Here is an 11251-nt window from a genome sequence, read left to right as displayed (position 1 = left end):
CGGAGGGGACTAGGGGTGTACAAAGTCGGTTTACAGAGGAAGGAAACTACACATCCGGACGCCAAGCTTTCCGTCCATGCAAAGGAGAATCTCATCCAGACACGAGAGAAGGCCTTCGGTTATGTATCTTCACGACCCATCAGTCCGGCCCATGTCACATAGGCCAGCTCTCCGAGGACCCCATAATTCAGGACTCCCTCACCCAGCCGTGGGTCCCAGCTTGGAGGCAAGCCTGCCTCTAAGCATTGTGGGTTCCCTAAGGGGCAGCCTGTGTGGGACGACATGTGTTCGCTCTGATTCTAGTATCGTGGAATTTATCGGTGAAATTGGAATACTTGTTGAACATGTGGTTATCTCTTTGAACTTGAACCATAGTTGTAATAGAGATATTTGCATGTTATTTATGAATGAATTGTCCTATTTTCTATAATTACTTTGAGTGTTGCGGACTTAGTTTAGTTAAACAGAAGAAATATCATTCGTTTTATGTAAGTTATATCTGAACTTTGCTGAATTGCATCGTGTTTGATTAAATTCGTCTGGTTTGTTTAAATTTGTTTTGAAATGGATGCAAGCACAGTTAAATGGCCGGCTCTCGCATCACTATCCGCAGACTGGTCCCTACCGGTCTGGGGACGAGTACGGTTTCCGATTTGAGGATCAACACCGAAAATGCCCTTATAGAGTATCAATTGTACTTTTTGCAAATGTGTCACGACTTAGATTCGGTAATAAGTTTAATATATGCAGGGTACTAAAATAGCACTGATCACCCATGAATGTAACATATCGTTGTTCAATCTATACCTACTAATAAAAGAAATATGTATTCTTACTCCGTCATGCTATATTATAGAAAACCATTTGATGTTTCTGATATTAAACCAACAGTATATATTAATTTTTTAAAATACTCATATCTTCTAAACCGTAACTTCAAATTTAACATATTATATATGGAATTTGATTACAAAAATATATAGAATCTGAATATGATGTTATTTTACCTGTTAACCATTTAAAAAAGCGAACAAACCTGTGCTTTGATGGTTAGAGGGACGGTGGTATCCCCAACCCACAAGGGTTCAAGTCCTGGTGCTCGCAATTTTTTTTGGATTTATTTTAGGATTTTCAGTGATGCACATTCAGTGGGAGGAGACATTCCCGTCGACGATGAGGTGCCTACGATGACTTCATAAATTTCAGGATGATATGGCGGCTCAGTCTTTTGGAGGTGTTCATAAGGGTAGGGTGTGCGCTCATAGGGGTGAGTGTATGCGCGTGTATATGAGCGCTTGCGTCTGTACTGTGTTCAAAAAACATTTTTAAAAAATACTATCTAGGGTGCAATCTCAATCAACAGTGCATTATCCGTCTTTCTTTCGTATCGGTACTGATCTGGATTGTGGATGAACATTTCAGCAAAATCAGGGTTGAAGACGAAATTGAAAATCTCTTGCCCGTTTCTTTTTACGTATTAAATCTATATGCAAGCCTTGTTTAAATAAGAGACATGTGAAATGTTGAGCTTGCGCTTTTGTAGGTAAAGACCATCTTTGTTTGGGCAGTAGCTATAAATACTCAAATTACATACCATTTTTTATAGCGTGTGGTATTCTTTTCTCCCGTTACAACGAACGAGCCATACTATAATTTGTTTATTTGTACGCTCATCCAAGCGTTTGGTAGCTTTCGTCCAAAGTCATGCCAAACAGAGGCAGAGGCCAGATCATCACCACCTTCAGCACAGTTATGTGTCGGCTTCGGACGACGAAAACGAGACCAAACCATACTGCATACTATACGAACACGACTCTCCGTATCACCATACGTACCCGGCCCGCAAATAAACGGCGGCAACCGACCGGATGTTTGGACTCCCGAACCATGATACCGTGCAGGCGCCGTGCAAAGGGGCCGCGGCGCCCTGGAGATCTCCCACGAATCAAAAGCGGCTGTGCGGGTCAAATGCGTCGGCATATTAGAGTTGCTCTTTACGGATGGGGACATGGACATGCAGACATGCGGACATGCGGACAAATCTGGACTCCCACAAAGCTCCCCAAAATTGCTATCACTTTGTTGGAATTCGAACATCCAAACGTGTGCGCAAACGTATAAGAGATAGTACTGGATGGCAAAAAGGGTTTGGAATCCTGCAAACGATGTATACAAGCGGTTTGAATGTTTGCATTTGAGATGCCCTAATATCCGTGTTTGAGATTCCCTTATATCATAAAAAAAAGTAGTTAGGGCATCTCTCTAATCCCCTAAAATGGACACATTATCCGTCCACAGACCACGTACGGACATATTCGCAAACATGATATGCGAATCGATCATTCCAACCTATAGCCCAATTGTTTGCGCCAGACAACAACAACCTTCCGTCAAATAGCACATTCACAAGAGCCGCCAAACATGCGTGTATGTACTAATATGCACTTAAAAAGAAAAGGAGAGTCAAATAGCCTTTCACCAACATCAAATAGCCTTTTGCCATGTTAACTAGGGCCTTCCGCCAATACATGCATGTAATATAAGCACCTGAGGAAAAAAGAAGTGAAAGTGAAATAACTATGTGTTTAGTGCTTTCCCCTAGAAAGCCTTCCGCCAAACAACAACAAAAATTGACAGCGGCCTTCCGTCATTCGTGTGGAGAAAGGATATGTGGTGACTTTTGATTGGCCAGACGGATAACCGGACTCCCACAAATCTTCCTCAAGTTTGCTTTCGGTTAACGGGAAAACGGACACGCGGGCGTGCCCATGGACAAATACGGTTCCGTGTTCGATGGCAAAGTTCGTCCGGACAGCGTGGTCCAGACGTTTACGCGCTATTTGAGTGGTCCTCGTTGGAGGTGCCCTTAGCACTTCACTGAAGATATATGTTAATAAGCCTAGGAAATATAGAGTTGGCATCTTTCCTTCACCCCAGGCATGTTGAACCACTTCCAGTATCCTTTGACGAGCTCTATGAAGGTTACTGGATCTAGTAAAGTGAGGGATATAGTGAAGCAACTTGTATGTTGTCAGGAAGCAATTCATATACCTTTGACCTGTTTTCCTCTATGGTCAAAATATAGGTCACAAACTTTCCATAGTTGAGCAAGGTCATATTGGTCTAAATGAACCACCTGCATGATTTAGCAAGATTGCCAACTAGACAACAGTAACTTCTGATGTTGTGTCTAATGGTTGACCAGCCAGAAAAAAACAAAATGTTCGGAGTAGATGATCCCACTCAAATATAGAGTTGACACAAGTAATATTCAATTGTTAGATCCAAATCTTCCAACCTAACATGATCAAACCACTATAATGAAAAAAACAATGTAGTAACACACGTTACTTAGGCAATACCAAGATTAAAGAGGATTAAACTCTCACATACCATAGCATTTTCGAGGCCATGCACGATGAGGTGACATAGTAATGCACCAAAATAACCATCTTCATTGTTAAATAGACTAAATTTCACCTTTTCATCGTTGTCATCCGGAGTACTATAATCTTTCCCAAAATATTCCTATGGACATACTTTTCCTCCCTTTCCAGTAAACTAAGAAGATAAAGTTATCTTTGAGAGCAAATAGTAGATGCCACCTATGATAAATATCACTGTTTATCTTTCTCAAAGGCTTATGTCTCTCAATAGTCGATGATGTTTTATATAATTTATAAAAATCCTCATGGAGCAATATCTGTTTTGCAAATTCAATGAAAAAGGGTGATGCATAATGATTCAAAGGTTTGTTTCTCTCCAATACTTTAGATTCATAGTTCATTTACTTGGACAATAAAATCATCAGTGTAAGTGGGCTTTCTTTCATGTGCATTGTATCTTTTCATCACAAGTTGATTAATTTATCAAAATCTTTTACTCTGTTTGTTCGACTATTAGGCATCAAACTTGGGCACTACGTTAATTGTGACAGAACATGGCTTTCTTCTGAGATGAGTATTTATTCTTATCAAGTTTCTATCCGTGTTGTGCATATATTTGAACAATTCAACGTAACCATCCAAAACAGTCGCATATACTGCTTCCTTATACATAGACAATTTAAATAAAGTTGTGACACGAGGAAAAATAAAATGAATAGTTTTATACCAAACTTTTATACTCATTTATTTTTCTTCATATCATACAATATTAAGGAGTAGAAGTGTGATTATTTATTACCAGTTATAATATATTACTAATTGTTTATACTAAATTTAAAGTAAGTGATGTAACAGAAGTTATTTGAATTATTTTTGTGACAATCATATAGTGTTGATGTGCATATTTATATCTATGTGGGTATGTTCATGTATAGTCAAGATTCACCAAATATCATGTTAGAGGTTTCTATAGAATAATGTCTGACTACTTTTGTAGTAGTGATTTCTAGTGTATTATTAGGTGTACAAACTTATAAAACCTTAGGGCATCTCTAACGCTGACCTCAAATCGCCCGCATCCGTCTGGACCCATTTTCCATCCAACGCGGCACCTGTCGGACCTAACCGCAAACCGGAAGAAAACTAGGGAGAGGAGGTGGGGCTTTGAAGGAGTCTGGACTGCTACCACGTAGGACTCCGACACACCCAGCACTCAAATGCCCCTATCGATTCACTTTCTTCACTCTACCCTTGCTCACCCTTGCTACCCTCCTCATTAAAGGCCACCGTTGCACCTCTCTGGTCGCTGCTCAGGCATCGTAGGATGTCCACGCTCCACCAACACACCTGCCATCCTTGGACTACGTTGTTGTCAACCTAGGATCCCTCTGTGGCCTGGTACCCTCCGCCCCCTGCCGATGATGTCCATGGCAGACACCACGTCAGGCAGGTGTTTGGTCAAATATCATTGAGCTTTATTTTGAACTTGTTGTTTTCTAGAGTAAGCACGATGGTGTGGTACTCGGTGAGGGACGATGAGTTGTTGTGTGATGCATGGTTGGCTGTATCTGTGGACTTTGTAGGTAGGAACTCAAGGGGCCGGCTTGGTCTTTTGGCGACGCGTGCATGGTTCGTTTTAGGCGTGAAAGCACTTCATGCCCTATGCCATGCACATAATCCATGGACGCAATATGAGGCCGATATCACATCAATGGTACACCATCTGAAACTCTATTATGAAGTTTTGAAGTGTGGTTGAACGAGTGAGGACAATGTGGCCATTGGGCGCGTCAATCATGGATCGTAAGTTTTGCTTCTTGTTACTCTACATGTTGGTTAATTAATTCATTCACTCAATGTTGCTCTACATGTTGTATATAATACATGATCTGTCATGATATACTATAGAACTGAAGGCATGCCATTCACGCACATACATTGTTGGATGAAACTTAAGGGGCAACATGTGTGAGACAACATGTGTCGGCTCTGATTCTATTATCGTGGAATTTGGAATCGGTGAAATCGAAATACTTGTTGAATATTTGGTTCTCTCGTTGAATTTGAACCATTGTTTTAATAGAGATATTTGCATGTTATTTATGGATAAATTATGCTATTTTTCATAATTACTTTGAGAATGCAGAGTTAGTTTAGTTAAGCAAATGAAATATCGTCCGTTTTATCTAAATTATGTCTGAACTTTGCTGAATTCCGTTGTGTTTGAGGAAATTCCTCCAGTTTCTTCAAATTTGTTTTGAAACAGATGCGAGCACGGTTGAGTGGCCGGCTCTTGAACCACTGTCCGCGGACTGGTCCCCACCGATCCGCAAAGAGATAACGTGTCTGATCTGGATATCAGCATTAGAAATGTCCTTATAGAGTATAAATTGTACTTTTTGCAAATGTGTGGCGAGTTAGGTTCAGTAATAAGTTCCATATATGCGAGTTAGGTTTTTTTTTTCTTTTCTTTTTCTATTTTTCAACTTTAAATAATTTGCGCATCAAAAAAGTTCTAAAAATCAAAAAAATGTGAATTTTGAAATAAAATGTTTAATAATAATAGAATGTTTCTGGATTCAAAAAATGTTCACAATTTTGTAAAAAATGTCTGATTATCCAAAAAATGTTTGAAATTTTGAAAGCAGATGTTCTGGAAATCAAAAAATGTTCACGATTTTTCTTAAAGTTCATGTATTAAAAAATATTAATGAGATTGAACACCATTTTGTAATGCAAGAAATGTTCATGAACGGAAAAATATCATAACAATTCAAGAATTGTTCGTAACTTACAAAATATTTTATTCATTCATAAAATGTTCGTTGATTCAAAAAATGATCACACATTTCAAAGAATGTTCGCTAAATTAAAAAAATGTTCTTTAATTTTAAAAATCATTCCACTAATTTCCCAAAAAATGTTCGTCGATTCTAGAAATGTTCACCGGTTCAAGAAAATTGTTTAGAAAAATGTTCACTATTTGAATTTTTTTTGCAAAGAGTATAAAATATTTATGAATTCAAAAAATGTTCTTGATTTAAGATAATGTTCGAAATTTGTAAAAGTGTTCACGAATTTGAAAAATATTCACGAGTTTAAAAAAATGTTCATGGTTTCAAAAATTATTCATGATTTACGAAATTGAGAGTGATAGTGTATTTCGGTGATGCGGCAAAATGTGGCCATGGCCATTGGAGATTATGATTTTTTTTTTCGTTGCAACTAGTATGGACCCTTTTCTTTGCTAGTTATACTTATACATAGTACAATTTGTTTATTTATTAGTATGCTCATTATCATCCAGACATTTGGTAGCTTTAGTCCAGAGTCGATCGTGCCAAACAGAGGCAGCCTTCGTATGTGGCCAGGAGGCCAGATCATCACCACCTTCAGCACAGGTACGTATCGGCTTCGGACTACGAAAACAAGACCAAACCATACTGCACACCATACGAACACGACTCTCCATATGTACCCGGCCCGCAAATTAAATGGCGGCAACCGATCGGATGTTGGACTCCCGAACCATGATCCCGTGCAGGCGCCGCGCAAAGCGGTCGCGGCGCCTTGGCGATCTCCCACGAACCTGCGAGGCAAGAGACTGGCCAGGCCTCGGGGACGGGCCGGCCGGTCTGATCGCCGAGCTCGCCCTCGCCAGCGACGTGGCCGACTACGTCCGCTTCCGCGCCGTGTGCCAACCGTGGCGGCGGTGCTCGCCGGACCGGCGCGCCAGCGGCTTGGACGGCCGTTTCCTGCCCCGTCAGTGGATCATGCTAGACAAGGCACCTGCCGCTGCCGGCCCCCGTCGCCATCGCTTTCTCAACTTGTCCACCGGCGAGTGCATCCGAATGGACCTCCCGCAGCTGGCCGAGCATACGCTGCTCACGCTCACCCCCGAGGGCCTCCTGCTGCTGCTCGCCGAGCCAACCCTGGTCGTTCGCCTGCTTAACCCGTTCACGCACCAGCTTACCGATCTCCCGCCGATGATGGCGCTCCTGAGCCCCGTGCAGCATGAGGCTTGGCTCCGCGACTTTGAGATTGGGATAAGAAAGAATTGATTTATTAGGGTGTCTGGCTTGGGGCTTGTCGCCGACGCCTCCACGGTGTCGGTGGCGGTCAGCTTCTACAGTCCCTTGGTGCTCGCCGTTGCTACGCCCGGCGACGAGAGTTGGACCGTGATGGACAAAAATTACATATGTGCGACTTTGCCTTTTGCAGGCCGCGTCTGCTGTGTCCCCTGCGGGGAGGTCATGGTGCTGAAGATGGGCTCAGAAGGCCAGCAGCCGCCACGACTCGAGACGGTCGATGACTGGAGCGAGCTGTTCCGCTTCTACCCAATGGCACATAGCCTTCACCTAGTGGACAATGGCGGGGAGCTGATGCTGGTGCACCGGGCGCTACGACTCACGGACGACAAGTATCACAGGGAGTACGATGTTTATAGAGTGGATCTGGAAGATGGGGTCCTAGTCCCGACCAAGAGCTTCAACGGGCGCGCCGTGTTCATGGGCATGCGCCGTGCGATCTCCGTATCAGCTGAGGCCTCCCTCTCTCACTGCTGATACTATCTACCTGGGGCGCGATTGGGATGGCCGGGCTCACGAGTACAATATTGTGGATGGAAGCAAATGCAATCCGACCCTTGACAGGTCGGTATGCACGAGTAGCATCGTGGACTGTTTGCGTTGCTGCATCCAGGGCGTCGGCGAAGAACTTGTCTGAGCTCATGCATGGCTACTGTTATATACTCCATCACTTACTTTGTATCAAAACCGCGTTATAAGCACATGTACCTCAAATATTGTATAGTCTTGGCTCGATCGACAACCAGTTGGTCATGAACATTTCTCTCTAGCTAGATTAGTCGTTGTACGTACGAAACGCGTGCAGATGACTCGTACATACAGGCCTTTCGAACAGGAACCAATAGCAAATTGAACTGCAGGTTTGCGACATGCAGTATAACATGTTTTGCTCCCACGTATCGTCAAAATCGGTACATGTAAGCCGGGGAACGCAAACAAGCGACGACTTGCACTTGGCAGATCGTCACTTTTTTTTTCTGCATAGCTCTACTACATCCAGGATGCATGTCTCTATAATTAGTCGTTGGATATGCTCCATCCAACGGGCGAAAGATAGCAAATCCAAGCATTATCCTTCATTAGATAGAAGTTTTCAGCTCAAAGAATTATGCCATACCACATATTAATTAGCCCAAACAATAAGTGTCATACATGCGGCACTAAGACGCGGCCCTAATGTTTTTTTACAACTAAAGTTGCCATCCAAAAACAAAAAACAAACCCCCAAAAAAACTAAAACTTGTCATCCAAAAAAAAGTTGTCACGTTTGACAACTAAAGTTGTCATCCCCGCGTCACTAAATTTGTCATAAAAAATGTTTGGATTTGACATGTGTCCGTGCCACACGTGTGACACTTATTAGGGTCCTTAATTAAACCCCCAGCATATAATCTTATTAGTGTTGTGTTTCCCCATCACTGGGGTAGTTGCTTACTTTTTAATCAAATTTATCAAGAAAATAATGATATTGGGCCACTAGAATAGTTGTTTTTTTAGGGGCACTGGAGTAGTTGTTTACAAATATCTATCATCATCGAAATTATTTGAAAAAGGTTCATGAAGATTGCATGATTATTGGTATATGTTAACAACATATATGCTTGAAAGAACACTCTGAGACACAAAGTTTAGGCATGTCAAAAAAGATGCAAAGGAATTTCTTGAAATCATACCTGGTGGAATTCTCTTTTTTTGATAAAAAAAGAGATTGCCTCTCCGATTTTCATTACTAGAAATCACCAAGTCTTACAAGAACCAAAATAAGGAAACCACTTCTAAACCTACCTGATGGAGCTAATCATCAATTCTAAAAGAATACCTTCAGAATTCATGACGGAGCACAGGCATGTCTCTCACATCAGGAAATGTCCATGCACCACAATCAATGCGCTCCATTGTATCCAGCAACCCACAACCGTCTAACTTTATTCTCGGATCCAGAACGACACCATCTTCTCCATCAACTGTCACTAGAAGTTGACGCACGCTTCGATGCGCCGATTTTCACTATTGCATCAGCTGTGTACTTTTCTTAGATGTTGTATTGCTGATGTTTGTTGGATGAAGTGTGTTACGCCCTTTATTTTGTAGGCTATTAGTGTGGCTAGCTTGTTCCTTGTCTTTATATTGGACAGGGATTTACTTGTAAGTGCAGGAGTGGTGGACAGTTGTGGATGTTGTGTTCCTACAAGTATGATATTTAATTTGCCATCATTTGGTGATGCGAGTGTGAGCCGTGATGCGGCTCTATATGTGACACATGGCACATGATAGTCTACACGCATGCCAAATTACTTGATCCAAGTAACTGAAACAGCGAACACCATCTTACAACTGGGACCCACATGTCCTATGTACCCATGATGCACCAAAGATTTATATTCCACAACCTTGAGCATTACACTTTTCACTTCCCAAATCAACCTAGCATTTAAGCAACTCCTTTCAGCATGGCTCAATACATACATCATACTTTGGTGCTACCTAATAATTAGTATTCTAATATACAAAGATGAAACAAATAATCTTGTAGTATATGTTATTCTCCATACCAGTCCTTCAAGTGAAATAGGTGCTCAAGACCTCAGCAGTCTGGCCTTTCCATACAATCCATGAAGGATAGATGTCGGCTAAGATGGGTAAACCAATTGTTGCTTCCTCAATCTAGTGAGTGGAACAAGCTGATCATAGACAAGTTGTTCTATAATTTTGAAGCGGGAGAAATATACATGATCAAACTTCCCCAAAATCAATGGTAGACATTCTAGCTTGGAATTATGAGTACATTCACAGTTAGGAGTGCTTATCAATTTGGAGTTTATTTGCAGGGTGGATCTAGCGAAGGATCCTAAAAAAATCCCAGTAATGATAGGGAGAGCTTATGGAATCTAGTTTAGAAAGAAAAGGTACAACATAAAGTCTGTATCTTCACCTGGAGGGCTGCCACTGATTCTCTCCCTGCGAAGGACAACAAGCACAAGAGGATCTCTTGGATTGGATAGTATGTGCAACTTATGTGGAGTTGATGTTGAAAACGCCCATCATGCTACTGTTGTATGTATAAAAGAGAGAGCTCTTCGAGAGGAAATGAGTAAATTATGGAGATTGTCGGAAGACAAGTCAATCATGCCCTTCTCCCCGAATTCGCTTTTGCAGAGCTTGAGTATTTTCCCTTGTGAGATGAAGGAAAAATTTATGCTAGTTTTGTGGAGGGCTTGGCACCTGAGAGATGATGTCGTTCACAACAAAGGCAAGGCTACTATACGAGACTCAGTGATGTTCTTGAGAAATTGCTGGGAGTGTTTATCCCTCCCAAATCCGGTTGCAAATGATGTTAAGGGGAAGCAAAAGTTGCATGGAGTTCAGTCTGCTAGCCTGCCTTCCCATGTTGATGTGGTTGTCTGGACTCAGCCGCCTGAGAATCACATAAAGATCAATGTCGACGGTTCTTTCATTGCAGCCACAGGATTGCCTGCGGTGAGAACGGTTGGCAGATTGTTTTTGTGATATTGTCTTCTCAGCGGGTTTCCATTTTCATGGATGCTTGGATGCAGAGGAAGCTGAAGTCCTGGCCCTATCTTTTGGCCTCAACTAGGCTCATAAACTAAATTTGAACAAAGTGCACATGGAGACCGATTGCTTCGCTGTAGTGGGTGATGTGAATGATAGTAATGTTAGCAGGACCAGCTAGTGGGCTTGCTATGAGAACTCTAAGGATATGATCAAGGAGTTTGGAGCTTATTCTGTTTCCAAAGTTCAAAGGGAGAGCAATGTAGC

The 11251-nt window shown here is 41.9% G+C and overlaps 1 pseudogene; it reads left to right on the top strand.

Annotated features, from left to right (window-relative positions):
* The first annotated feature begins 6906 nt into the window (after positions 1-6906).
* LOC123117144 (uncharacterized) lies at positions 6907-8290 on the top strand (annotated as a pseudogene).
* Positions 8291-11251: the final 2961 nt, after the last annotated feature.

This window comes from Triticum aestivum, chromosome 5B, assembly GCF_018294505.1.
Source record: "Triticum aestivum cultivar Chinese Spring chromosome 5B, IWGSC CS RefSeq v2.1, whole genome shotgun sequence".
Taxonomy (NCBI): Eukaryota; Viridiplantae; Streptophyta; class Magnoliopsida; order Poales; family Poaceae; genus Triticum; species Triticum aestivum.
This window is presented reverse-complemented; position numbering and strand designations above follow the sequence as displayed.